Consider the following 27,982-nt stretch of genomic DNA (forward strand, 5'->3'; position numbering starts at 1 on the left):
GTTTTCTGAAAATACTGATACACTCATCAACATCAATGACAGGATTTTAAACATTTGGTTTCTCTAAAATCACAATGAAGTCATCTGCAGAAATACATTCAATGTCAACTTTCTCAACAGTTACACTTTCACTCTCCACAGATACATTGAAAAAGTCAAGCGACCTAGCGGCCGATATAGCTCCGCTGTGTTTATGTACAGAATAACTATTTTTGACACATGTTGATGAAGAAGGTGGAAATCTTTGATAACTCAATGCAGTGGCCAGAAAAATGTGGCTAAAATAAGCTGCAAAAATACAAAATTGAAGATTTCATCATACTTTGAATATATCACATCCAATCATCCCTGAGAACATGTCAACCAAAGCTATCTGATGAGTAGTTTTTTGAGAATAAAATATTCTGACCAAAATGGCAACAATTGCCCCAAAAAATAAAAATTGCAGATTTCATCATAATTTCAAAATATCACACTTAGTTATACCAAATTTCAAAGCTGTTAGACCAGTACTTTTTGAGAAACGCATTTTTTGACCAAAAATGGGAAAATTGCCCCAAAAATTCAAAATTGCAGATGTCATCATTATTTCAATAAATATCATTTAGTTCATCTATGGAAACCTGTATACCAAATTTCAAAGCTATCAGATAAGTAGTTTTGGAAATACACATTTTTTGACCAAAAATGGCAAAAATTGCCCAAAAATACAAAATTACAGATTTCATCAGAAATTCAATATATATTACTAAGCTTATCTGTAGAAACCTGTATACCAAATTTCAAACTATCAGACCAGTACTTTTTGAGAACACATTTTTTGACCAAAATGGCAAAAATTGCCCCAAAATTACAAAATTGCAGATTTCATCATTATTTCCATAAATATCATTTAGTTCATCTGTAGAAACCTCTATACCAAATTTCAAAGCTATCAGATGAGTAGTTTTGGAAATACACATTTTTTGACCAAAATGGCAAAAATTGCCCCAAAAATACAAAATTACAGATTTCATCAGAAATTCAATATATATTACTTAGTTCATCTATAGAAACCTGTATACCAAATTTCAAAACTATCAGACCAGTACTTTTTGAGAAATACATTTTTTGACCAAAAATGGCAAAAATTGCCTTAAAAATGCAAATTTGCATATTTCTGCACAATTTGAACAAATCTGAAATAGATCATCCCTAGGGACATATGTACCAAATATAAAAGCTATCTGACCAGTAGTTTTGAAGAAGAAGATTTTTAAAGATTTTTTTACCAAAAATGACAAAAATTGCCTTAAAAATACAAATATGCAATTTCACCACCATTTGAACAAATCTGATTTAAGTCACCCTAAGCAAACTGCATATCAAATTTCAAAGCAATCGAACGAGCGGTTTCAGAGAAGAAGATTTTTTTACCAAAAACACCAAAAATGCCCCAAAATACAAATATGCAAATTTCACCATGATTTGAACAAACTGAAGTGAGGTCACCCCAAGTGAACTGCATATAAAATTTCAAAGCAATTGGACTTGTGGTTTCAGAGGAGAAGGCAATTGTTGACGGACGACGACGGACGACGCCGGACGCCGGACGCCGACGGATAATCAACCTATTTGATAAGCTCCGCGTCGCTGACAGCGGAGCTAAAAAGGTCAATAATGCCACATTAGTGGTGGTATCAAAAGTACTAAAACTTTCATCATCAAATCTAACATCTGTAGAGGATACAAAACATCATGTTTTCTGTGACTGTAATTCTTGTCATCTACATCACTGCTGTATTGGTCATTCACAGATGTACGTCTTCTTATGAATAAAATAAATGTTTTCTGTAGGCTGCTATTTTCTTGCATTCACTTCCCCTGCATAACAAACAATATGATAAAAAGACCATATTTTGAGTGTGTAGACTGAAAGGACTGCACCACATTTTCATTATTTTGTGCCTCACTACAGATTTCCAATGCTGATCTGATTTTCTTGCCTACTGAATTCTACTGAATCACCACTATGATAACATCTGGTCTTTGGTTAAATATATTGGCAACCACATTCTTTTTGAGATCCATCAACCCCTAAGCTGGTAGCCAAAGGGATCACAAACTTAGTCTCAGTTTTAACATACTAACCTGCCATTTTCAATGTAAGTAATTATAAAGACAAATTATTCAATCAAAAAAATCTGACAAGTCAAAAATTACCTTGTTTATTTGCTTGAATTGGCCACACAAGCGTCAGCTGACATAGGTGCCTCTGATCCTAAATTTACTGTTGAGCCTGGATTTGTGGACTGACAGGAGAATAAACCATCCTATAATAATAATAATAATAATAATAATAAGTATTATATAGAAATAATAACGCGAATAATAATAGGTTCAATTTCCGTGAAAATTTCACCATAAGGGTATTTTTGGTCGAAAAGACCAAATATGATATCGATTTCACTGCCCCACGTTTCCATGGTAACCATTTTAGGGGTTGAAAATTTCAGTTTTTCTAATATCCAATGAAAAGTTACTTTGATTGATATGAAAATTATCTAGCGGGGGGAGTTCGGGTCAGAGAACACAAAAACCAGACTTATTTTAATGTTTTGAGTTGCCATGGTAACTATTCTGGGATTGAAAATGTTACTTTTTCCCTAATTCCTATTAAAGAACTATTGATTGATGTAAAAATTGATAATAATGGTTTTTCTGGTTAGCACACCAAAAAAAATCAAACTCATTTTAATGTGAGATGTTTCCATGGCAACCATTCAGGAGTAAAAATTACCAGTTTTTCAAAGATTCCACCTAAAATCCAGGAATCAACAGAATTTGTTATATCAAAGGGATATTTTGGGTTAGAAAGACCAAATATCCAGTGTAAAAATCCAGTAATCAACAGAAATATTATACCAAAGGTTATTTCGGGTTAGAAAGACAAAATATGATATCCATTTTTACTGCCCTGTGTTTCCATAGTAACCTATTTGCGTTTTAAATTTCAATGTTTTTCCTAAGTCCATTAAAAGTAATCCCAGTTACTATGCAAATGCTCTCCTAAGTGTATTTATAACAGCATGAACTCCATGTTCATTTTTGTTTTATGTTGCCATAGTAACCATTTCGGTAACCACAGTTGTTTTATTTAAAACCATAGACCCTCGAGAGGGTCTATGTTAAAACATAATTCACTAGTTTTTATTTTTTATGGATTTCAAAGTAACAACTTTTAACATTTGTTCTATAGTAATAATAATTGTAATTTCTTTGCCTTCATTGTAGAAAGAATAATAAAGATAATGTATATTGGGGCCATTTTGGTCAAAATTATGTTTTCCGTTAATTTTAGTGTGTTAGAATTAATTTTACATAGACCAGAAATAATAATTCAAGCATTTTTAATTGTGTTTCATGCAGTCATCCCAAATAAGTGTTCTATAGTATATTACTAACATATGCATTTATCGAATTCAGTTTATGCCTTCAAATTAATTTTGTGCTTAAATTAATTCTACTAGTATCCGAACCCAATCCTCCTTATCACCCAATGTACCAGTATATTTATCACAAGCAGTAACAGTAGCACACATTTTTTTGTTTTATTTAAAACATAATTCACTGGTACTTATTTATTTTATGGATTTATAATTAACGAAGTATAATAATGTTCATTTTATAATAATTTATTTTGATTTCTTTGCCTCATTCCAGGAAGAATAATGAACACAAATTATTTCTGATTGTTTAACTAAAGTAAAATTATGGCCATGTAGTGGTGCATTATTTTTTGTGTGACCTGGCGTGACCCCATAAACTCTATGATTCTGATGATTAGCTTGATCTCCCCTTTCCATGGTAGCAATGGCTAAATTTGAACATGGTCCCTGTATACCTTTAAACATTTTTTTAAACCAAGCAAGCCAAGACAAGGGGAATTATTACAAGTTAAATGTTTCATGTTTAATATTGCCCAGGGCTCGAAATTAACTTTTTTCCCTGGTAGTCCACTTGGGCAACCATATTCTGAAGTTGGTAGCCCGGTGACACTGGCCGGTAGCCCATGCATATTTTAGATCAGGGGTATCTTTTTTTCATTAACCAGACAAGAAAGGCTATTTTACAAGGTTCTGCCCATGAAATGAATTTTCTAGTCTTTTGATGTGTATACTTGCACACCTTTAATGCCCAAGGAAACAGGTGTAATGGACGACAGTGGGACTCAAACGTTTTGTGACCTATAAACAACCCGTTTCACTCTCACAGTTGTATGCAAATTTTAAAAGTCGCCATGACAACATGACAACAATATGGCCTTTTCAGCACTGAGACATACTGTAGCAGGGCTAAAAATAGACCATGGCCCTTGAGGCATAATTTCCGTGTCATTGTGATTGATACATTATTATCAAAATGCAACGAGAATGCGTTTTTATTGGCCATCGTTTCCTGTGCCTGTCATTCAAGTACGTCAGTTCAGATATGGAAACTTTGATGCAAAGTTCCACCGCACGACCGGTCATCTCCAGAACAAAGTCATACTATGGCAAATTTCTATGCCCAGCTGGGTTTGACTGCATTTATCTAGCTCGTCCCAAAGTGACGGACGCATCTTTCAACCTTTCAGCTTGGTGAAAAACGCATTTATTGATTCGCCAAAGGCCTGTGGACTCGCTTATTTTTGCACAAGTGCTACATGGACATAGGAAAAAGTTGTTGAATACTCACTGTTTCAGTGAATCCGCCATGATGAGAATTTTCAAATCATAAAATGTTGCCGAGCTCGTATACAAATGTTTTCTCATTAAATTATGTCATTGTTATACAAGAGTTAGCATTCCAAAGTCTGTCACCCTGATGTTTTCAAATACAGCTAGTTTTCAATTGGGTTCGAACTCACAACATACGGCATCAGTCGCCTAGCGGAGAGGGCACAGAGAGAACCGCTCGGCTAAATCTCCACTCAGAGTGGTTCAATAGCCGGCTAAGTTGTTACATTTTTTTTCCTCTGACTGAGACCGCTCCACACGTTGTAAAGTTCGTGAAGCACTCACGCACACATGCTCACTATCACACATCGCACATACAAACTTTATCGAAGCGAAGAAACAAATTCATCGCTTTAACTGGGCGAAAGATAACCTCGGGGACAATTCTGTCCACCAGCAGAGTTACCAACCAAGAGTAGAAAATTATCTAGCATATGTACAGTAGAAATACTGCATACCGTCGCTCCAGGTACGTATAAGCTTATACTCCACAAAATGGCCACAGGCGGCGTGAACTTTCTGAAAGGATTTCCTAAACGTCCAACTTGTTACCTTAGGGACTCACTTGTGATGTCCTGAAAAGTATTCTCTGCAGTAATTCCAGTTTCTGTCAACATGCAAAGCTCAACGACAAGATTATAGCACGAGACGTAGTGTACAGACTACACATTCACGCGCAGGTAAACTCAATTGCGCATGCTCATATTGGCAGACTACACTGGCAAACGAGTGTGCATGCGTGAAGGTATATTTGCAGCAAATACACAGGCATAGACTCTCCAAGGTCGCTGTGCCTTGTTTTGTGCGCGCCAAAAACTGCCACGATGGTCTGCATTCGAACACCTCTTTTTCTGAATTCCCACAGCTTCAATGAACTGTTACTAGATTTCTATATAATACTTATAGCCCCTAAACTTGTAATAATAATAATAATAATAACAATAATAATAATAATGGATTCTTAAATAGCGCACATATCCACTTGACAATTATTATTACCCTAGTCACTGGACCTACTATGATACTACTCAACTCCCTGGGGAACAAACAACAGCTCACATGTGCAGCAGAGCTAAATGTGCACATTACAACCATTGTCCTACCAGGTACGTACTCATCACTCCTGGGTGGGGAGAAGCATGAGGAATAAAGTGTTTTGCTCAAAGACACAACACCATAGCCATGCCAGTGCTCACCATCTTGTGATCGTGCATCCTCTGCTCTAGCCAAAGCTCATTGCTTGTTATACTAGGGTGCAATATTTTGGAATTTTAACTTTCAAGAAGTTCTTATTGAATTGAATTCACTTCTATTCTGACACAATGTAATCATACTACAAAAAGGGCATTTTGGCAGAAAGTGTCCCTGCAAAACCACAGGAAAATCTCTTTGAAAGTCATGGCGTTTTTAGTCACTTAGAGTGTACAGACAAGTATCAGAGAATTTGCATACTCCATGAGAGCAATCTGCATGTCTTCAAGCCTTCCATCACCATATCCCACTGTAGGGATCCAATTTTACAGTAGGAAAAAAAGCAGACCTGTACCAATCTATTGTGGCAAAAGACTTTGAGAAACCAGCAGAATTGTAAGAGTTAAAGACATCATATATCTAGTTTTGAATTATCAAGCTCCAAATTATATTTAAAGGGCCTGTAATGCTAATTTTTGATGATTTTTAAAAAATGATATTTTGAATATCAATTGGATCTCTTATTCTTCTCTCAAAAGATTGTTGAAACATTCACTATTTAGCTTTTTAACATACCATCTGTATGCATAAAACCAACATTACTATTCACAATTGAATTCTACTTGGGACGAGAATTCACTTATCAACAATAACAACGAAGTTTACACATGTACACGCTGAGTTGACCAGCTGAATACTGAGTGCTTAAACATGCTTTGGGCAGTAGAACAAGAAATTATGGTTGACGTTAAAAACAAAAATAGCGAAAAAAATGCTAAATTAGCATTACTGGCCACCTAAATTTAGGGGCTGGAATACTCTGATAACAATACAGTCATGGACTTCACAGGCACACATGCTTGTTCCATCATTCCTTTAGAATTTGCAAGTTTCCTGGCCTACCTGCCCAGAGGTTCAACAGGGGCCTGTGAGATAATGAAAGTATATCACTATCAAGCACAATCATAACTTTCCTTCCAGAGAACCAAATCATAAAAGCTCTGGAATCAAAATTTGCATGGTGACCAATGATTTCTATCATTGCATTATTGAGAGAATGGATGAAAATTTCACTGAAGAAAGTTTGAACAACAAGTCTTTCATTTAGTGTACTGCATGTAAAATATTTGTATTTTTGTAGAGATGCATTCGCATAGGAAGCATTTGTATTATTTTGAAAGACACTAATTGTTTGTTTGTTTTTGTTTATTATTTACATATGATGTTACATGATGCTGAAATCATGTACCTGAATTCATGTCTTTTGATAATAACACGAAAATTTCATGCAAGTTTGAAGGCTGTTCATGAATTTTATACATTTTTAGAAACTAATTATCATTTTCATTGGATTTTGAACAAAAAACAAGCATTTTAGCCCAATTTTACATCTTCAATGTGTAAATTGAAACTTTTCATTGTCATAGAGAGCTTCTTCGTATCCTGAGCTTTGGAAATAATAATGGGTTGTTAGGATTTCTTATCACCAGTCTGAAAAAAGTGTAACATGTTGAGAAGTTGAGTTTAGAAAGTCCTTTGCCTGGGAGTTGGATTGCATAGAAAGTCTATGGCACTTTAAGGTTTAAGAAAAGACTCAAGACTCATCTTTTTGAAAGAGCATATAGTGTGGGCCATTGAGCGCAAATGCCTTTGAGTGTGACACCGTTACAGATACTGGCGCTATACAAATGTTTCTGATTGATTGATTGATTACTTGACAGTCTGGCAATAGTAATTCATGTATATTGCACTGAAATAAAGCTTTCTTCAAAAATATTCTTTAGGGTTTTAAGGAAACCTTTTGGGTTTTCAAAGATACCAACTGCCAAATTTTGATTTCAAATTCAAAGCTTGGTGTACATTTCAATTAAACTGTGTTAATTCATTGTTGCTGTGGACATCAAATTATTCTTAAGGTAGATCATGCCTCAGGGACAGGTATTCAGACTCTCAAACTTTTACAATTCTTTTCTGATATACCACTTTTGGGGATTCATTTTAAACTCTTGGCGTAAGACAACTTTTCATCTGCTTAGTTTTTTCGAAATTTGAAAATTGTACAGGGATGGAGGCCATTTTGAATTTAAATATTTTGGTTCATTGTTTCTACAGTATCAAAATTTGCACAGTAACCCCCAATTTTTATTCTTGATTTTGAAAGACAATAGTTGAAAGATTCCTTCAGGAAAATTTGAGCAAAAGTTAAGTCTTTTACTTTCGAGGTGCATATTACCTTAAATGAGAATCTCGTCCCACACATGCAGTCATAAAGAGTCACAGCTATTGAGTCATACAGCCATGCATGCGTAGATACAGGGAATATATATGGACATGCTGAAATTTCAGAATCTGTCACGTTTGTATGTGCAACATTGTGTACAGGCATGAAGATACAAAGAATGTAACATATAGAGATTTCATACCCTGTCACATGTTTGTATCTACAGCAGTGTGTACAGGCATGTTGTATACAAGCATGGTGACATTCAGAAATTTCAGACCCTGCACATTTTGTATCTACAGCAGTGTGTACAGGCATGAAGATGCAAAGACTGCGACATGCAGAAATTTCAACCTTGTCATGTTTAGTATATACAGCACTAGTGTAACATGACATTTCACACTTGAGCTGTCACAAACGTGTTTGTATCTACAGCACTGTGTACAGGCATGCAGTATACAGAGATGTGACATTCAGAAATTCCAGACCAGCTGTCAGAGTTCTTTTTCAACAGTAACTGTATACAGCACTACTGTGCACACAGACTTGTATTATAGTATTGGTGTAATCACGTACCAGTTTCTTTGTTACAAACCTGTACTACAGGTTTATGAAATAGGTGATTTGCTTGTTATATGCAAAGTGTTTACAACAAATCAAACTGAACAGTACCTTTGGTCCACTGTCTTCTCATCATGACTGGAGATTTTGATATGGCTTCCATAGATGAGTTGACAGAACTTTCAGTTATAAGCATCTTCAAGATAATAAAACCGTCTTAGACTTTTCAGCTAGTGGCTATCTGCAATACACATATGAAAACATTAACACTTGTGATCAACTGCAATAAAAAAAGGAAAACATTTAACACTTGTGATCAACTGCAATAAACAAAGGACAAGTCATTGACAATGACACAGTCCCCACTTGTACTTTAATTACGAGTCCTCTGAGAAGAAAGAGTCCTCTTAATTAATTAGGTCTATGATTAAAAATACTGTGATACAGATGGGGCTTAATGGCCAAAAATGAGTTCCATGTGGTGAAAACATAAAACCAACGTGAGCCACCATACTAATTACAGAAGGTCATTAAAATGAATCAATTAGTACTTAATCGATAGGATGCTGCCCAACATCTTTGCATCCTACCCTAACACTGACAGATTATCACCGGTACCATATTTCATAAGGTTTGATGCAGTATTTTAGACATTCACCCTCAAAACAAAAATCCATTATCTAAATGCAAACTAGCAATTAATTTATATATATAAATGATACCACTAAGCGTCATTGATTGTATTTACAACACTATGAGATCAAAATCTGTACCAAGTTTCATTAAATTTAACACAGTATTTGTGGATATATCACTCCAATTAGGAGAGTTCATTACATATGCAATTACACATTAATTAACCCAATTGAAAACTAGCCATATTAACACTTTCACTGTGTAATTAATTTTTATACGTGCATTCCTGTGCGTAGTTTTCTATGGGTATATGGCCTTATAAATATTGATTTACATGCATGCGCTATATCTTTGTAATTATTTGAGTATTCGGGACAATTTTTTTCAGTGAGTATTGCAATATGACAGCTCATCATAAAAATGCACAAAAGGTCATGTGACACGCCTTGAAGATCACGTGATCATGGCGGCCATATTGGATTTACAAAAAAAAATCAAAAAATGTTGCATTTTTTTTAATTTCAATATATAAATGTATTTTTCTCAGCGTAACACTTTAAAAATTACCACTTACATTTTATCAACACAAATTCAGTAGGAGGAACACATACGCTAAAACATATTCCATGTAAATGAGATTAATATGCATATTTATTACAGGTTTATCTTCGAACAACAGGTATCATCTGACATTCAAAAGAGAGCTATGTTCTATTTAAGCTTATATGCTGGTAGCCAGTCCGATGTGTAATTGTCATTGATAGATTGATGTCGTACAACATCCACAGGATACCCCATCAACGTTTGTGATGTCAGTCATCGGTCCTTTGTCGCACTTTGTCGCATGCTCAGATTGCCTACCTTCCTGTCAGTGTCTTGCTTGCGATCTCTGTGTTTGCTCAACTGGTTTGGGAACATATTCAAGTTCTGTATTAGAGTTGTAATTTGAAATTTGACTTCCGCCATCTCGTCGAGTTCAGTTTCAAGATCAGTGACAATTCCACTATTAGTGTCTAGAAAAACATGCTCGGGCTTTGTCGGTGTTAAACTGTGCCCGCATAGCCATTTTTAAATACCCTCTGAGAGAAAAACAACAACCGATCACACGATCCTTACAAATCACGACCGAGAAATGACCGAATATGGCGGCATTTGTTTACAAATTTGGCGCGCATGCTCATTTAGGTTTGACCTCTACCTCGATACTACGCTAGGCTTGAGGAAATAGTCAACAAACATGATGTAGATCAAACAAAGCCAACGTATATCGAACGTAAATAAACGCGTACGTTCTTGGTGCGTTTACGCGCCTCCCGCAGTCTGGCCGTTGGCGCAGAATGCGCCCTCCCGCGGTGAAAGTGTTAACTTGACACAGATAAATGTCTTTTTCACTGTTAAAGCAATGTGAGCTTAACATCTGTACCAAGTTTTATGAAATTTGATGCAGTATTTCTTGACATATCAGACTAATTACAAAAATTCAATAATTGACATGATACTGTTTGAATAAAAACGGTTGAGATGTGCCAGAGTTATGGCTCTGTACATAAAAAACCATAACAAAATGGCTGCATGGCAGCAATATTGGTTCGTATCAGAAAACAAATCAATGTGGATATGCATGACAAAGGTCAATGTCCCTGTACCAACTTTGAATAAAATCGGTTGAGACATGCCTGAGTTATGGCTCAATACATGGAAAAATTGTAACAAAATGGCCGCCAGCGGCCACATTGAATGGTATCATAAAACAAATCAATGTGGATATGCATGACATAGGTCAATGTCCTTGTACCAACTTTGAATAAAATCAGTTGAGATGTGTCAGAGTTATTGCTCCGTACATGAAAAAATTGTAATAAAATGGCCGCATGGTGGCCATCTTGGATTGTGTCGGTAAAAAAATCAATGTGGATATGCATGACATAGATCAATGTCCTTGTACCAACTTTGAATAAAATCGGTTGAGACATGCCTGAGTTATGGCTCAATACATGGAAAAATTGTAACAAAATGGCCGCCAGCGGCCACATTGAATGGTATCATAAAACAAATCAATGTGGATATGCATGACATAGGTCAATGTCCTTGTACCAACTTTGAATAAAATCAGTTGAGATGTGTCAGAGTTATTGCTCCGTACATGAAAAAATTGTAATAAAATGGCCGCATGGTGGCCATCTTGGATTGTATCAGAAACAAATCAATGTGGATATGCATGACATAGATCAATGTCCTTGTACCAACTTTGAATAAAATCAGTTGAGACATGCCTGAGTTATGGCTCCGTACATGAAAAAATTGAAACAAAATGGCCGCCATGTGGCCATATTTGATCAAATCATGAAACAAACTGATGTGCTCATGTATGATATAGGTCAAAGTCCTTGTACAAACTTTCGAAAAAATACCGTCAAGGACAGTGTGCTCACATTTGGTTTGAATTGGTCCATTAGAGAAATATTTAAACCAGGAAAAACAAGAATGACAAAAGGAAATAAGGTCTCCAACTTAGGTACTGGAGGTCATCTTTAGGAACATGCGTATCAACTTTTATAGCAATGGGACAAACAGATCCTAAATACATAAGCAAATGTCAACAACATAAAACAGACACAGGTTTGATAAAAAGAAAAGGTGGGAGTGGGTAAAAAATGTACAAGGAATCTGGTAAAAAGTAATGCTACCTCATCAATCTTCTAGACCCTTCCCCTCCTGAATATCAAATGTTCCATCCCTCGATATTACATAACACCAGATGACAGGCAATGTATTTACAACCTTGGGGAGTTTTAATTAATGCCATGAGTGTTATCATTCTAGTGTAAACAGCATTTAAGTTAGTTACAGATAGTGAAATGCCTTCCACTGTGGGCGGTGATTACAACATCTGGAATTATTATCCTGGATCCAAATTTCTCATCAGTTCTTGTATGTCTTACATGGAAAAGTTGCAAAAATTGGTTGGCAATGAAAAAATTCACCTCAGCTTTGTTTTCTGGATCAAATTTTCCTAAAAATTGATACCAAATATGACAAAATTATGTTCACAGCGTTCGAAACTGTCTCACAACATATCCTGGGTTGGTGTAGGTCATTTAAGGTCACAAACTGAGAAAATTACCTAAAATATACAAATTTGGGGGTTTCCCAACACTTTGAGCAGAAAATTTATCTAATAACATCCCTGGGGGCTTTATACCAAATTACAAAGCTATCAAACAAGTAATTTTGAGCACAAGTTTTCTTGACCAAAAATGACAATATTGCCTTAAAAATACAAATTTGTATATTTCAGGACAATTTCCACATATCTAACTATTGTTATCTCTGCACGTCTGTGTACCAAATATAAAAGCTGTCTGTCCAGGGGTTTTAAAAAGAAAATACTGTTTAAGATTTTTTGACCAAAATGACAAAATTGCTCCAAAATAGTGATTTTCCCAATTTTGTCATAATTTCAACAAATCTTAGAAGTAACACCCTCGCAAAGATCTAACCCAAATTTATTTATTTATCTATTTATTCATTTACTGGCTGGGAACAACCGGCTTTCGCCCAATTACAGTTCCAGCAAACAAATTTGAGAATGATTGGGCTGGCGGTTTCAGAGAAGAAGAATTTTTACTGAAAATGAGAAAAATCACAAAAAAATAGCAAAAATACAAAATTAAGGATATCTTCACAATATTCATAAAACTGTATAGGGTTCACCTAAGGTAATTGCACACAAATTTTCAAAGCAATCAAAACAGCAGTTCTCGAGATATTAATTCTTGACCATTTTCACATTTTGTAAGCTCATTTGCATAATTTTGGCAATGCAGACTTCATTTGAACAAAATCCCATCTATAGCCCAGGATGCATATACACAACAAATACCAAGCTGAAATGTGCAGCGGTTTGCGTGTTTTTGATGTTGACGGACATACTGTACATACATACATACATACATACATACATACAAATGTACATACATACACACATACAGACGCCATCGACTTCAGCTTATACGATAAACTCACATTGGTATAACCAAATGTGAGCTAATAAAATCAGTTGAGATGTGTCAGAGTTATTGCTCCGTGTACATGACACAATCGTAACAAAAACGGCCGCATGGCAGCCATATTGGATAGTATCACAAAACAAATCAACGTGCACATGTATGATGTATGAAGTAACCCTTGTACCAAGTTTGAATGAAATTGCTCTAGGCATCGCTGAGATATCTGCGTGAACGGAGGGACGGATGGACTGACGGATGCACATGCAGACATGATCAAACCTATAGGTCCCCCCTGACAGTGTCCGTGGGGACTAAAAAGAATTGGTACAGGCATATCTCAGATATCTGCATTAATGAGCCCCTATGCATGGACACATCATTAACCCTTAAGGTGCCATGTATTTCTAGGCAAAGGACCCCCAGGCAAAGGAATTTTTACCTGTAACATAGGAATTTGGTAGCACTCAAAACTACAGCTGTCATTCCAGAAATTGTCACAAACATCACACATAAACACCCTTACTTTAGTCTTAGATCATCAACTCACAAATTGGAGTGATATATTTAATTCACAAGTATATAAAAATGCAAAAAAAGGGTTGAAAATAGACATTTTTGGTAAAAAAAATATAATTTTCAGAATTTCCTGAACATGTCGAAATAGAATATCACACAATGACACAAATTTGGTAAAAAATTGCTTGTGTCATGAGTTGAATGTTTACAGGAAAAAAAATTTCACTGACAAACATTGAATGATGTCATTGTAAACAACAACAGATTTACATATTGTAAATAAAGTGCAACAACAGCACTGGAAATATGTCTCCAACTAAATCTATGTCAACAACTTGCGTTGTTAACTTTCTTTCCAAAATGAAGGATCTGAAAACTCATCTATGAAAATGGAATGTTGGCACTTTTATGCTGCTATAAAAAATACAAAATTTTACCAAAGAGTGGTGAATTTCATCAAAAAGGTGAAAATACACATTATTATCTTCAAAAAAACATTTCAGCCATGTTGTTATTATTTACGGTCAATACTCATTTCCATAAATTACCAAGAAGCTCTAAGGTTAATTCATCAATATTTACATCATTTTTACATGAAAAACAAATAAATAAACAAATTAAATAATCTTTGAAAAGCGCTCTCACAGACCAAACACAGTAAGGTTATTGCAACTCAAAAAGACTATGGGGTCTATTGTCCAACAAAGTGCACAAATGACAGGTGAAAATAAGAAATGTGATTACACAAATGTGTGTTTTATCAAAAATGTCACTTTAATGGCTGACTAAAGATCTGAGTTGTGAAAGAATTTGAATATTGTGACAGCTGACTATGGGAAACACATACTTGGCAAGCTGCAAACTTTCTTGGTAACCACTGCTGTTGCCATAGTAACTTCAAGATGGAGCAGGCAAAAGACAAATGCCTTATAATGGTTGAATTTCTTTCATTGCAGAGTACTTATACATCAACTTTGTGGAATCACTAGAACAGTGTAAATGAATAAATATACAGTGGACCCTCGCTAAGTCGCGGGTGACGGGGTCCATAGCCAAAACCGCGACTTAGCGAGGGCCGCGACTTAGCGAGGGGCCTCGCAAAAGGGGCAACTGTCTCCCATACTGTCTCCCATACTGTCTACGACAACAATAAAAAACACATACATTGCTCCGTTTAATTTTATTTTATTAAATTGCAAATATATGTGACAATTAACACACATTTTATTGAGTAGTGTCAAAAAATATTACAACATCAAATCAATTGAAAAATAAAGAATCTCAGTAAATTATGTCATCCCATGTGTCCATCATCCATGTTCGTTCTCTCAAAATAATTGTCACAATGTTTAAAGTTCAACGCGATTGGAAAAACTTGGTGATACTCGTCTGACGCTGTTTCTTCTTCTGGACATTTCTACAACACGCGATAAGTTCCTTTATGTGCAACAACTTCAAGTTGTCGATGTCTCTCTTGCTGTTAGCCGCTTCAAAAAATGACAGTGCTGCTTCAAGTCCCGCGATAGCTTCTGACGCAGTTGCTGGAGGTGGGACGTTCTCTTTGTCGACTGCGGTGTCGTCATGTTCATCATCGGTGCCGGATGGTTGGTTTTCAGAACTTTTGAGGGTTGATATGATCCCCTCGTCGGACAAAAGTTCAAATGTTGGCTCGTTGTCATCGGTGGATATCCATTCCATCAGCACGTCTTCGCTGTATTCGCTGTCAAGTCCATGTTCAGCTGCGGTGTTGATAAGGGCGTTGACTGACTGACTGTCTCTGGGGTGGCACAAATGTCGTCTTGCAAGTACGTTGAATGCTGCTCCGAGTCCTTTCATCCAGCATCCTTCGATAGATGAAGTCTTGACTTTTCTCCATGATTTTCCAGCGATGTAACACATGTCCTTAATGGTGTACTTCTGAAGGCTTGTTACCAGCGATGAATAGTCCGGGTCGAGCAACAGATGCATCATTAACTCGAGGCGATAATTTGCTTTGAAAGTTTTTATGATACCTTGATCCATGGGCTGCAGTAGACTGGTCGTGTTTGCTGGCAGATATAGCGCTCTGATTTTCCCATCTCGCGTTCTCAAGCGGTCTTCGCGTGGATGAGCAGGACACTGGTCTAAGAGCAACAGAGCTTTGGGTTCAAGTCCACGAGACGTCAAATGACAACGCACACTCGGGACGAAATTGTTGAAAAACCACTCCTCGAAAAGAAACTGCGTCATCCATGCATTTCCCGAAGCCATATACCGGTACACTACAGGTAAATTGTCCATGTTGACATGATGAAAACAACGTGGTTTCAGACTTCTACCGGTACCGATGATGAGTGGTCTCAGCTTGTGGTTGCCCGATTTGTTCGCCGTCAGCATTATGGTGATGCGTTGTTTGTTCTGTTTGTAGCCGACGGTCTGAGGGTCGTTCGATGAAGCTTGGGACTTCGAGGGCAGCAACTTCCAAAACAAACCAGCCTCATCTACGTTGTAAACCTGTTCATCACTGTAGCCCTCGGCATCGATAATGTCTTTCAATTTAGCGGGAAAAGTTCGTGCAGCTTCGGCGTCTGCAGATCGGGCTTCACCTTGGATGGCTACTTCGCCAATCGCGTGTCTTCGCTGCCAACGCCAGAACCACCCTGCACTGGCCTCAAACTCAAAGTGGTCTCCCCTGAGTTGTTTTGCCAAAATGCGAGCCTTCTCACGTATGATAGGCCCAGAAAGTGGAGTCCCTCTTGACCGTTCTTGTAAAAATCAAACGTGTACAGCCTTATCGATATCTTCGTTGTTCGACAGCTTTGCACGTTTTCGGTTGAGGCCCGCCTCTTCATCGACTTCGAAAACAAACTGCCGCAACTTTTCTTCGCTCTTCACCCACCCTCGGATAGTGGATTCACCCACACTCAAATCACGTCCTATCTTCGCTTTTGCTTCACCTTTCTTCACACGGTCAATGGCTTCAAGTTTATCACGGACGGAGATGCTGGATAGCTTTCGCTTAGACATACTGCTCAGTTGGAAACGTGAGATCAGAATGATGGCCGGTGTAGAATTCTTCGACTTTTTATAGCGTGTTTTCAAAGATGTACCGCCAAGAAAATGTGATAACTGGCCTCATACGTTTGATCAAAGCCGGGGTCAAAGGCATACCGCCTGTGCTTGCGTATGTGTGAAGGGGGCTACAATGGCGTTAGTATGATTGACGTGCAGGTTCATGAGACCACTTTGACTCACCGAATCACGTTGACACTTCGTTTGACGTGCTACACTAATTACACAATGCTTGAAGGCGCGACTTAGCGAGGGTCCACTGTATGTAAATGAATAAAGATTATGTAAATGAATAAAATGGTTTGAGTTGGAATGTTACAAGTTGTATTTGCTGATTACAGACAGAGTTGTTTTGGACTAGAAATGTATTTGTTTTCATTCAGATTTTGATGCTGAATTATCAATAAATCTGGCAAAACCTCAAGTTATTATTCAAAATATGTTACAAAAAATAAAATATACAGACGATTGGTTGGTCACTTGTAAGTATCCTTTTTTATGTTATTTCATGGCTAACTTGACATCTTCAGTTGGCTTGAAGAGAAACAGGGTCGATGTTAGCGTAATGCTTGAAGGTATGATACACTTCAAAGCATCCATCACTACACAGCGCAACTCCACACTGCATGCATTCATATCTGCTGGTTGGGTATCTGACTCTGCAATGATGTTGACGGCCAAATGTCAGCTGATACTGCTGGTCACTTCAGCCTATCCTTACAACAAAGGCTCTGCAGGGGTTGGTCTTCATGGCACCCTCCTTTGGCTTGATTTTGGATGGAAAATGACACTCTCAAAGTCTGTGGATGCTCATTCCCACAGATATTCTGGCTCTTGCACAGGAGTTGGTGTAATTAAATGCGCTTTCTACAAATTGCTCCACAGCTTCAAGTAGGAATTTTGCATGGCTCATTTTCCATTTGTCTTCATCTGGGCTGAACTTCTTTCAAATTATGAAGGCATTTGTAATGAGCAGACCAAGCAGGCTGAAAAAAAGCATGATATACCACTTGTTGTGTCGCCGAAGGAGGGGATAGTATTTACACATCTGATCAGATAAATCAGTGCCTCCCATGTATTTGTTGTATTCCAGGACAGATGTTGGCTTCAAGACAGGGTTTCCATCACCATCAGTGGACTTGTCATCAAAACCCCACTCTGCCGTGTGTGCATTTGACAGGATGGTGACATCACAAGTTTGTCGTGCCATTTCAAGCCAAGAGCTCCCCACGCCATCTCCAGATGGTGCCTCCTCTCTTTAGTTTTGTCATCTGAAGAGCTTTTGGCATTTCTTTCCGATTCAGCCTGGCAGTACCAACAGCAACAGTGTCACGGCTACTTAGGACTCATATAGTAATTATCCATGTATACACTATGTCCCATATCAAGGAACTTGGATGATGTCAGTAAACCCATAACAATTTTATAGGTCATACCTTCATCCAACTCACTCTCCTCTGCATCTGGGTATGGATTGAAATTTCTCCTTGTGTAAAGGTTGTAGGCGATGGTGTAGCCTGTCTTTGCCTGACAGTGAAGGCCTTCATGCCGAATCGGTCAGGCTTGCTGGGGACATAAACTCTCATGGCTAAGTTGCCCCGCCAAGGCACCATTGCTGCATCCTGACTCAGGCATTTATTGGGATGGTAAACTTCCTGGAATCGACGTGTTATTATGTCATAGACGGGGCGAATTTTGTAGAGTGGATCAAAATCCTCGCTACTACGGTCGACTCATGGCTTCGTTGTCATTGAAGTGAAGAAACTGTATGATGATATACTCATACCTATTTCTTGACATACAATTTGGAAAGAACGGTGTGCGAAGAACTTCACTGGTTGACCAGTAATCGCCCAGATTTCCCTTGTCGACAAGGTCCATTGTGATCGTCAGCCCAAGAAAAACGCTCAACTCATCCTTGATTACGTTGTACCAACGCTGCATACGGGAAAACAGCGATAGCAAGCCCCTTCTCCTTTTCTCTGCGATAACCTGTTAAGCATACAAGTTTGTCTCCCTGACTATGATTTCCAAAACTTCGTCAGTTAAGAAGAGACGAATGAAATCAAGAGGAGAGGCATATAGCTGGTACCAATACTTTCATGCCAACCATAGAGTAATCGTACGGCATAGTCAACTGTACAACATCGTCAATGGGATTTCGAGACCAGTTGTTGGCGACGTCTTCGGGGAAATCAGCATCGTCATTGGGATTGGCGACTCACTCGATGGGTATAAAATTTACATCTTCAAAATCCAAAAAATCACCATCATCATCACTATCACTATAAAGAAAATGATGCGCAAAGAATTCTCTGTCTTCCGGGTTCAAAAGTGCACGAGTATTAGCGTACTGTCGAAGGTAACAGCCTGTAGTCTGATTTGCATCCGCCATATTAGCAATGCAAAGTACCGCTCGATTAGGTTCTAGCTGGCGCAAAGAATTCAATAGAACATTCTATAAAACGTCATTTCCGCCAGAATAAATTAATGAGTAATAAGGTCATACCATATACGTTTCAAATACGCCATTTTATTTTCCGTATAAGGCATACAGGTCAGTTACGCTCACGACCTTTTGAAATCTTTCAAAGAGACACTCCAGTCGGTGTATAAACTGACGTGGTGCTGAATGTGGAAGTGCACGTTGGTGTATAAACCGACACGGCACTTTAAGGGTTAATATTAATTTCATCCTTGAACCCCTGTGGATCATACCTGGGGACCCTGTGGATGGATATCAAATACAGGAAAGAAAACGGCCGTCACACAGCCTTTTTTGATCAAATCATTACAAAAATTGGCATGCATATATATGTGATAGGGATTATATGCACAAACTTTCAATGCAATTGCGCCCAGCATCGCTGAGAAATTTACGTGAATGAAACCACAGTCGTTTAATATAAGTAACAAAATGGCCGCCATGCAGCTATTTTAGACTGGATCAAAACAAAAATCAATGTGTATATGTATAACATGTAGAGTAATCTATGTACCAAGTTTAAATGGAATCGCTTCAAGCATCACTGAGAAATTTGCGCAAACATAAGCACGACATCAAATACAGGAAACAAAATGGCAGCCAGACGGCCATATTGAATCAGATAGTAAAACAAATAGACGTGCATATGTATGGCATAGGTAATAATCCTTGTACCAAGTTTGAACAAAATCGCTTCTCGCGTCTCTGAGACATCTGCGTAAACAGACGGACGCACGGACGGACACACAGACATGACCAACCCTATAAGTTCCCCCCCCCCTGGACGGTGTCCGTGGGGACTTAAAATCATGCTGATACTATCAAAAAGTGTGCCTTTCTAAAACTTTTAAAAACTTGTTGACAGTTGATAGTGGCACAGGCAAATGTTTCTTTGTGTCATTGGTACAGTATTTTGATCATAGAATCACGGAATAGCTCCAGGAATTAAATCCAGCTTTACCATTCATATGGCTTTCCATCGTGTGTATTTGATGCAATAAGCCACTAGGTTCAGGCAGCAGGCAAGACACTAAAAAATGGTCACCAAACATAACCCTTGCCTGAATCCACTTTTCCAACCCTCTTTCATCATTTTGACAAATGCTAAAATGACTAGCACTACTTCAGCCACCAAAAGTGCAACTTCTGACCAAGGTAAATCTATAGGATAAGCGTTTGCCATGGCCATGGTGGACACGCTCACTCGTATATTTTATTATTTGAGTCAATTTCCATGGGTAGGCCCGCAAATTCTGAACAAGCTGAATTGCAGCTAACTTCAAAACTAAATGAAATATTGCATTTTTATAATATTAAACTGCATTGTTTCCTTGGGATGATGGGTTTATTTGATCAAGTAGGAATGGCAAAATCATGTAGCATGGCTCATTTTAAGCAAAATTAACTTTGAATTAATACTGGACTCACCCTTTAAAGGCCTTAGAAAGAGTAAATCTAAAATTGCTGAAAAAGTGAAATTCACTGCTTAAATAATGCATGGAAAGGCTAAACCAAATAATTACAACAGAAAAATTGTTTAAGCGTGTATTTACTGAAAAAGTGTGCTGCATTATATTCACATCAACCAATAGTTGTATCCATGAGAAACATAAACATAGCGCCAAAGTCGCTGTAGCACGGGTGACGGTATTCAGGAGTATTAATTTAAAGGGACAAAGTCGCTCATTTTTGACATTATTTTGGTGATTTTAATTTCATTTGGAATATTATTGATGTTGTTGTGCTAACTGAAGCATGCTTAATCACTAGTTGTTATGGTGCAACTCATTCGAAGCAGAACATTACAAATATTTTACCAGAAACTTTACTTTTGGTGCAGTAAACCTTTGTACGTGACAAACTTTGGTCATTTTGATGCTCCCCTGAGTAATATGTAACAGATAAATTAGAATTTTGATAAAATTATTAATATGTAGCCCGCATGAATGAAAAGGTGACGAGTTTTGTTCATTTGGTAACTAACTAACTTCTGTATCAAATTTGACTGAAATCAATATAGCCATTCTGTGTATATTTTTATACTAGACAAACTGCCAGAGAAATGGGGTCTCTTACGTTAGATATTGGAACTATTATTTGCTTAAAATTAAAAGTGAATTCACACAGCATGGCGAATTGAAAATCATTTATAAATACCTTTTTATATGTGACTTCATAAATATGCACACGACCTGCAGAAAAATCTTAACAATTGTTGCTATTTTGAAAGTCTATGAATATGCCATAGAGACCAGGTGTGAAACTCATTTTGGTCCTTGTTTTCATGGACTACCATCGTAGGGGGCGCTATGCTCAATTTTAAGCTTGGGGGTCAGGCGCAGGCCTTCTTGGTGGCGCCGTGTAGATTACCCATAATGCATTGCAATGTGCTGTCGTCGGTGGCATTATATACAATTTTAACCTTGATTACCCAAAATGCATTGCAATGCGCCATGATGTCCTATGCCTTTTCATATTCACTCATAGTGGTCTCTAGTTTCCTTGCAAAAATATTTGGTAGCAGATATGTGCAGTTTGTATTTTTATTTGAGGGGAGATTGTTGATTTGTGAAATTAGAAAGACGAGGAAAGTCTGTGGCTGAATACAAGTTTTATTGTATTATATAAAGACAAAGGTTTGTATAATAAATGCTAAAATGACAAAACTGATCTGCCTAGCAACACGTAAAAGGGCAGTCTAAAACGTAAGCTTTTTAAATGTTTTGTCAAATTTCAAGCATTTTACACATCCATGATCCATGTTTTCTAAAGCTGAACAGTAAATATGCTGAATGAGCATTCAAATCAAAACCTCCACAAATAAGGGGAAATTCGCATTAATATACTGAAATTTCTTGTCTGTAGACCACAGGGGGGCAGGAAGGTAAACAAACAAACAAACAATAAGCAAATAAATAATCAAAATATAACAAACATACAAACAAGCATACAAATACACAAATAAATAATAAACACAGACAAACAAACAATTAGATAAACAAACAAACAAACATAAAATATCATAGAACTTTGAATTAATATCACCAACGAATACACAGACAAATGTATACACACATGCATGTAACGCATCTCAACAATATCTAGTGATAAGGGCATCTTCGATAAATATAAAGGGCGATACAATACAGTGCCAAAGGCAAGCGGCTGCACCGAACAAATTGAATTCACCAAGACCAACCAATCAGCGAGGAGAAGCAATAACAGGAAGCGTCATATCACGGGGTTCAACCCCCCTTTCAGCAAGAACGTGGAAACTTTAAACATTGGCAGGAAATTTCTCCAACTTGTCGATAAATATTTTCCAAAGGGGTCTAAACTTCACAAGATCTTCAACAGAAACACAATTAAAGTGAGTTATAGCTGTATGAGGAATATGGCAAGTATAATCAAATCGCACAATAAGAGGGTAATCTCCGGAGAACAGCGTAAGGACCAACCAGCTGATTGCAATTGCAGGGTTAAGTCGGCATGCCCCTTGAATGGTAACTGTCAAGTCAAAGGCGTGGTGTACAAGGCCAAAGTATCAACTGAGGACAACGGAAAGAGGGTTTATATCGGCCTCACTGATAACACCTTCAAGACGCGCTACACTAATCACATGAAATCGTTCCGTAACGAGAAATACAAAAACGACACCGAGCTATCAAAATATGTATGGAACTTAAGAAATAAGGGACAAGACTTTGACATTTCATGGTCAATCATTGATAAAGCATTGAGCTACTCTAACATGAACAAGCAATGTAATCTTTGTATATCAGAAAAGCTGCACATTATCAATGCTGACAAATCTACACTGTTAAACAAACGCTCTGAGTTGGTTTCAAAATGTCGCCACCAAAAAAATATCATTTATTGAATTTTAACACCACCTACAAATAGAATGGTTCGTCCCAATCATATATGTAAGAGTGTCGAGCTAGTAATCCTTTCACTCTATCTGAGGATTGCAAGATGCATGAAACTTATATAGATTTTATTACTTTGTACTTGAAGTAATCTGTTTATTTATAACGCTCTGCTTTTGCATTGAGCACTGTAATTTCCCACATCTGTATACTTCGATATATATATATATATATATATATATATATATATATATATATATATCAAACTGACTATTTAGTGTTTGAACATGCTTGAGAAGAAACTATGGTTGATACACACATGAAAAACGATTAAAGTATTATCAGAAGTTACAGCTACTGTCCCTTTATATCATTTTATTTTCAATTTCAAAATGCTATGGATGCAGGCACACAGTGCACAGTAACAGTAGCAACAACATGTGTATTTCCATCCTTTTTCTGGATATTTTTTCCCACAGCAAAATCATCTGGTACTAGATCTTCTACCGGTTCTACAATTAAACAGATCAATCACAAATAACATTGGCACAAAAAATGAAGTGATTAAAAATATTAACATTAACAGTGCTAATACAGCCACTCCCCTCAAACCCTAGTTACTCTATGCAACAACAAAACAAAATCTTTGGGTATGAAAATTGATATTCTGCATGCGAAAGAAATTATTTAGTTTGACAACTATTTGTTCATCACAAGCTAGTGGCCTTCAGCTGGTGGGCTATGCCTAACTATCAGTAACGTCACTGCGTTGTCGTGCGTAGGTATGTCCAATCCTACTACAAACTTCTTGACTGAATTCTAGCAGATGATGTGCCACTATATGCTATGAAACGTGCAAATCAATTGCTACTAAACGATCTCAAACGTGTAAATTTGGTGAGAATAATGAATGACATATCTCACAAATGTTTTGAAAATTCAGTGAATGTATCGATACTCACTCATAAGTTACCGACTATAAGTAACGTCACTACGTTTCAGTCCGTAGGTATGTCCGATCCTACTTCAAAATTCTTGACTGAATTCTAGAAAATGATGTGCCACTATGTGCTACGAAATGTGCAAATCAATTACTACTAAACGATCTCAAACGTGTAAGGTTGGCGAGAATAATGAATGACATATCTCACAAATGTTTTGAAAATTCCGTGAATATGTCGATACTCACTCGCAAGTTACTGTGTTGCTGACTGACTGACTGTCGTAAGTGAAATGTTCCAACTGTCCTCTGCCATGAAGTCACAAAACGTCCCCTACCATGCCAGCTCTTCGTTTAGCAGTGGATTCGGGATCACGTTATTATCTGTCGCAACACTTTGAACTTCATCTTGGTCATTTGAAGACCTCATGAGATATGCCTGATTGCCTCACAGGGGCAGCCCCTAGCCATGGCCATACGCTAATTTATAGAGTTACGTAGTCACAACGTACAATGAACGTAGGTGGCAACTGCATAGCCAACAGGCGCTAAACTCGAAACGCTGAAGTAAAATTGTTTAAATTCGCACTGAGATCGCACATTTCGCCCTGAGTTATCATTGCCAAAAGTAATACCGATCAAAATGACTGACACTAAACCAGCTAAAGTTGCGCATAACATGAAATCTCACTGCGAGAGCAATCGGAGACACTGCGCAACTAGCGCGCAAATAAGCCTTAGCGGGAACACTGGTCAGGTGCCAAACCCGCCTTGGCCTTCATCAGAAACAATAATGTGCATCATCATGTATACGTCCGCCCTGTCAATTGCGGCTAGACATGCTTTTCGCTCTTGTCTGACAACCTCATAACCAATATTACATTTAATGAAAATTAACAAGATCAGTACGATTTGGTAAATTCATGTTTATTTACACTGAATTAAATATATTCAATTCTCAGCCGTGTACTTTATGAAGCTATGCATGGAGACTGTTCACAGTCACCCCCCCCAAATCAAACCCTAAGTCACGTGATCTGAAAACCCTAGAAAAATACGGAAAATAATCATTCTAAAATCAATAACTCTTGATGGAATCCTCCAATCAACTTCATTTGAACAAATCCCCATCTTCGTGTACCAAGTTAGACTGTCACAAACTTTCGATGCCAAATGTTAAGCGGTTAAAAATTTGTCAGTTTAAACGGTTTACAGACACCAAATGTCTACATCCATCCATCCACACAGACAGACAGACAGACAGACAGACAGCCTACTCGACAGAATTCGACACCACATCTATAGCCCTGCTGACTACGTCACCCGTGCTAAAAACAGCATGACAAACTGCATGTTCTCTTAAAGGACAAAATCAACCATTTTTCATAAATTTTGTTTGATGCAAGATACTATATTATATTGTTTGACATGTTCATGACATGTTGAAAGATACTAAATGAATGAACCCCCGTTTTAGACACTATACATGAAACCGTCGCGAAAATGAATTAATGGTCATGACCATTAATTCATTTGCGAGATGATTTCATTTAATTTGTCTGAAACCGGGTTCAAATACCGGTATATGCATGGTCAACCATTCATTCAATATCTTTCAGCATGTCATGAACATGTCAAACAATAAGTAGTATCTTGCATCAAACAAAATTTATGAAAAATGGCTGACTTTGTTCCTTTTAACAATTTAGCTTACCTTATCTACAAAATAAGGCATATATGAACTGCACCATACCGGGGGTACAGCCCGCTTAATAACCTCAACAGTGGAGTCAATGTTTCTGTCCCAGACAGATGGCTGCTGATGCTGTTGTACAGACAGTTTCCGTCTCCAGTTGCCATCCCCACATAGTGAGTTTTCATACAGCTCTCATATCTGAAGCAATATAACACACATTGTTTTTTGTGAATGATTTTGATTAAAATAAGCAGGTTTGCATTATCTGTAACAGAAATGGAACAGTTTCTTTTATACTTAAAAACTGGCTTTAACAATGTAAGAAGTTGTAAAACCACCATGTAGACTATCAAAGAGCAAGATGTACACATATTGACTGTTTTTCAATTCACAAAAATTTTGCATCACTAGTTATTTTTAGTCTAAAAAATCTTGCCAACATGCCTTAACAGACTATTTTGATATCCAATGTATTGCTACATTGTTTGTGATTTTATCCTTTGGTGAACACACCACTCTTCGTTAAAATTGTATTTCAAAGCCCTCATATTAAACATATTGGCACATGGACATAAATTATGATAAAATGTGATAACAATCAGGACATACCTTTTAACTGCTGGTATGAATTGTTGGTTGCGTTTATTAATGTCTATTCAAGCAACTGATACTGTAATATTGGCAACCATTCCTTAGCAAAATGTCTTATTTCCTCAAAGGATTTTGAGGAGAGACTTCTTAGAATGTTATCAACCTGTATATATGATATGACATATATTTGCAAATAAATACATATATGATACTGTAGTCTCCCAGTTTTAATTAGGTGTATTTATATGTACAAGCAGTTATGCATAGTCTAAAAATACTAATAGCTCATCGTACCACAATGAACAAATGTTCTATGTAGAGATTTTTTTCCAAGGATGACCAAGCGAGGTAGTTCAGCAGTATTGGTCACTGCGTAAACACAATCCCTCGCAATTCACACTTATTTTTAAGGAGAGCTTTAGAGGAGTGAAATACTTAGATAAACCCTCATGTGAACCTTTGAAAGACGAAAAAAGGGTACCGACTTGGCTTTGGGGACACACCTACAAGCAACTTTTACTTTCTAATAACTATCTACAGCGTGCAACTACAATGTCAGATATAGCGATAACTTATCTCCAAGGCATAGAGATTGGTTTTAAAAGTTGTTTTGGGCATGTCCTTGACACTTTAAAGAAAAAAAAATTCAACTAGTTATGCACTTACTTGATCTATGCTCTGGTTTGTGAGAGGATATTGAAGTCCTTGAGGTGCTGCTGATGAAAGTGCACATTCTTCTGGCCCTACACCAGATGGCTCTTCTATCACATCGTTAGCCTGTTTGGGAAATGGAAAAATATGTCTACACAAACATTTGATCATAGCTAATCAATAAATCTGGCCACTATGCTGAAGCCACCATAACTGTTGGAGTTTCAAGTTTGACAAGCTGTAACTTTGTGAAACTCTGTGACATCCAATAAATACCACAATATCTCTTTGACATCCTTTAAGAGACAAAACAAATAATATTCATGAAAATGTATTTCTACTTTCATTAATGTGTACCCTTTTGATGAGGGCACTGTAGGACATATCAGTCATTTCCAACACAGTTTGACCAAAAAGTGACGTCGCTAAATACCAAATGAAAAGGTCAAGTGGCAACCCATTAAGGCAGAAGATAACAGCTTCACATAGGCAGAAAGGCTCCCTGTATTATAACACATTAAGTTTAAATCAGTATTGTGAAAAAACAACAAATTTGAGTTAAAGAAAAAACAAATCAACTAGTTATGCACTTACTTGATCTATGCTCTGGTTTGTGAGAGGATATTGAAGTCCTTGAGGTGCTGCTGATGAAAGTGCACATTCTTCTGGCCCTACACCAGATGGCTCTTCTATCACATCGTAAGCCTGTTTGGGAAATGGAAAAATATGTCAACACAAACATTTGATCATAGCTAATCAATGAATCTGGCCAATATGCTGAAGCCACCATGACTGTTCGAGTTTCAG

At 37.2% G+C, this 27,982-nt stretch overlaps 1 long non-coding RNA gene across 1 annotated transcript; it reads right to left on the reverse strand.

Annotated features, from left to right (window-relative positions):
* Nucleotides 1-1,653: 1,653 nt before the first annotated feature.
* LOC139132778 (uncharacterized) lies at nt 1,654-27,958 on the reverse strand. Its single transcript, XR_011552436.1, has 7 exons — nt 27,770-27,958; nt 27,191-27,301; nt 26,543-26,687; nt 25,952-26,131; nt 8,842-8,971; nt 2,203-2,312; nt 1,654-1,863 (listed from the first exon to the last, which is right to left on the reverse strand). It is a non-coding gene; the product is annotated as an uncharacterized lncRNA (long non-coding RNA).
* Nucleotides 27,959-27,982: the final 24 nt, after the last annotated feature.

Source organism: Ptychodera flava, chromosome 5 (genome assembly GCF_041260155.1).
Source record: "Ptychodera flava strain L36383 chromosome 5, AS_Pfla_20210202, whole genome shotgun sequence".
Lineage (NCBI taxonomy): Eukaryota > Metazoa > Hemichordata > Enteropneusta > Ptychoderidae > Ptychodera > Ptychodera flava.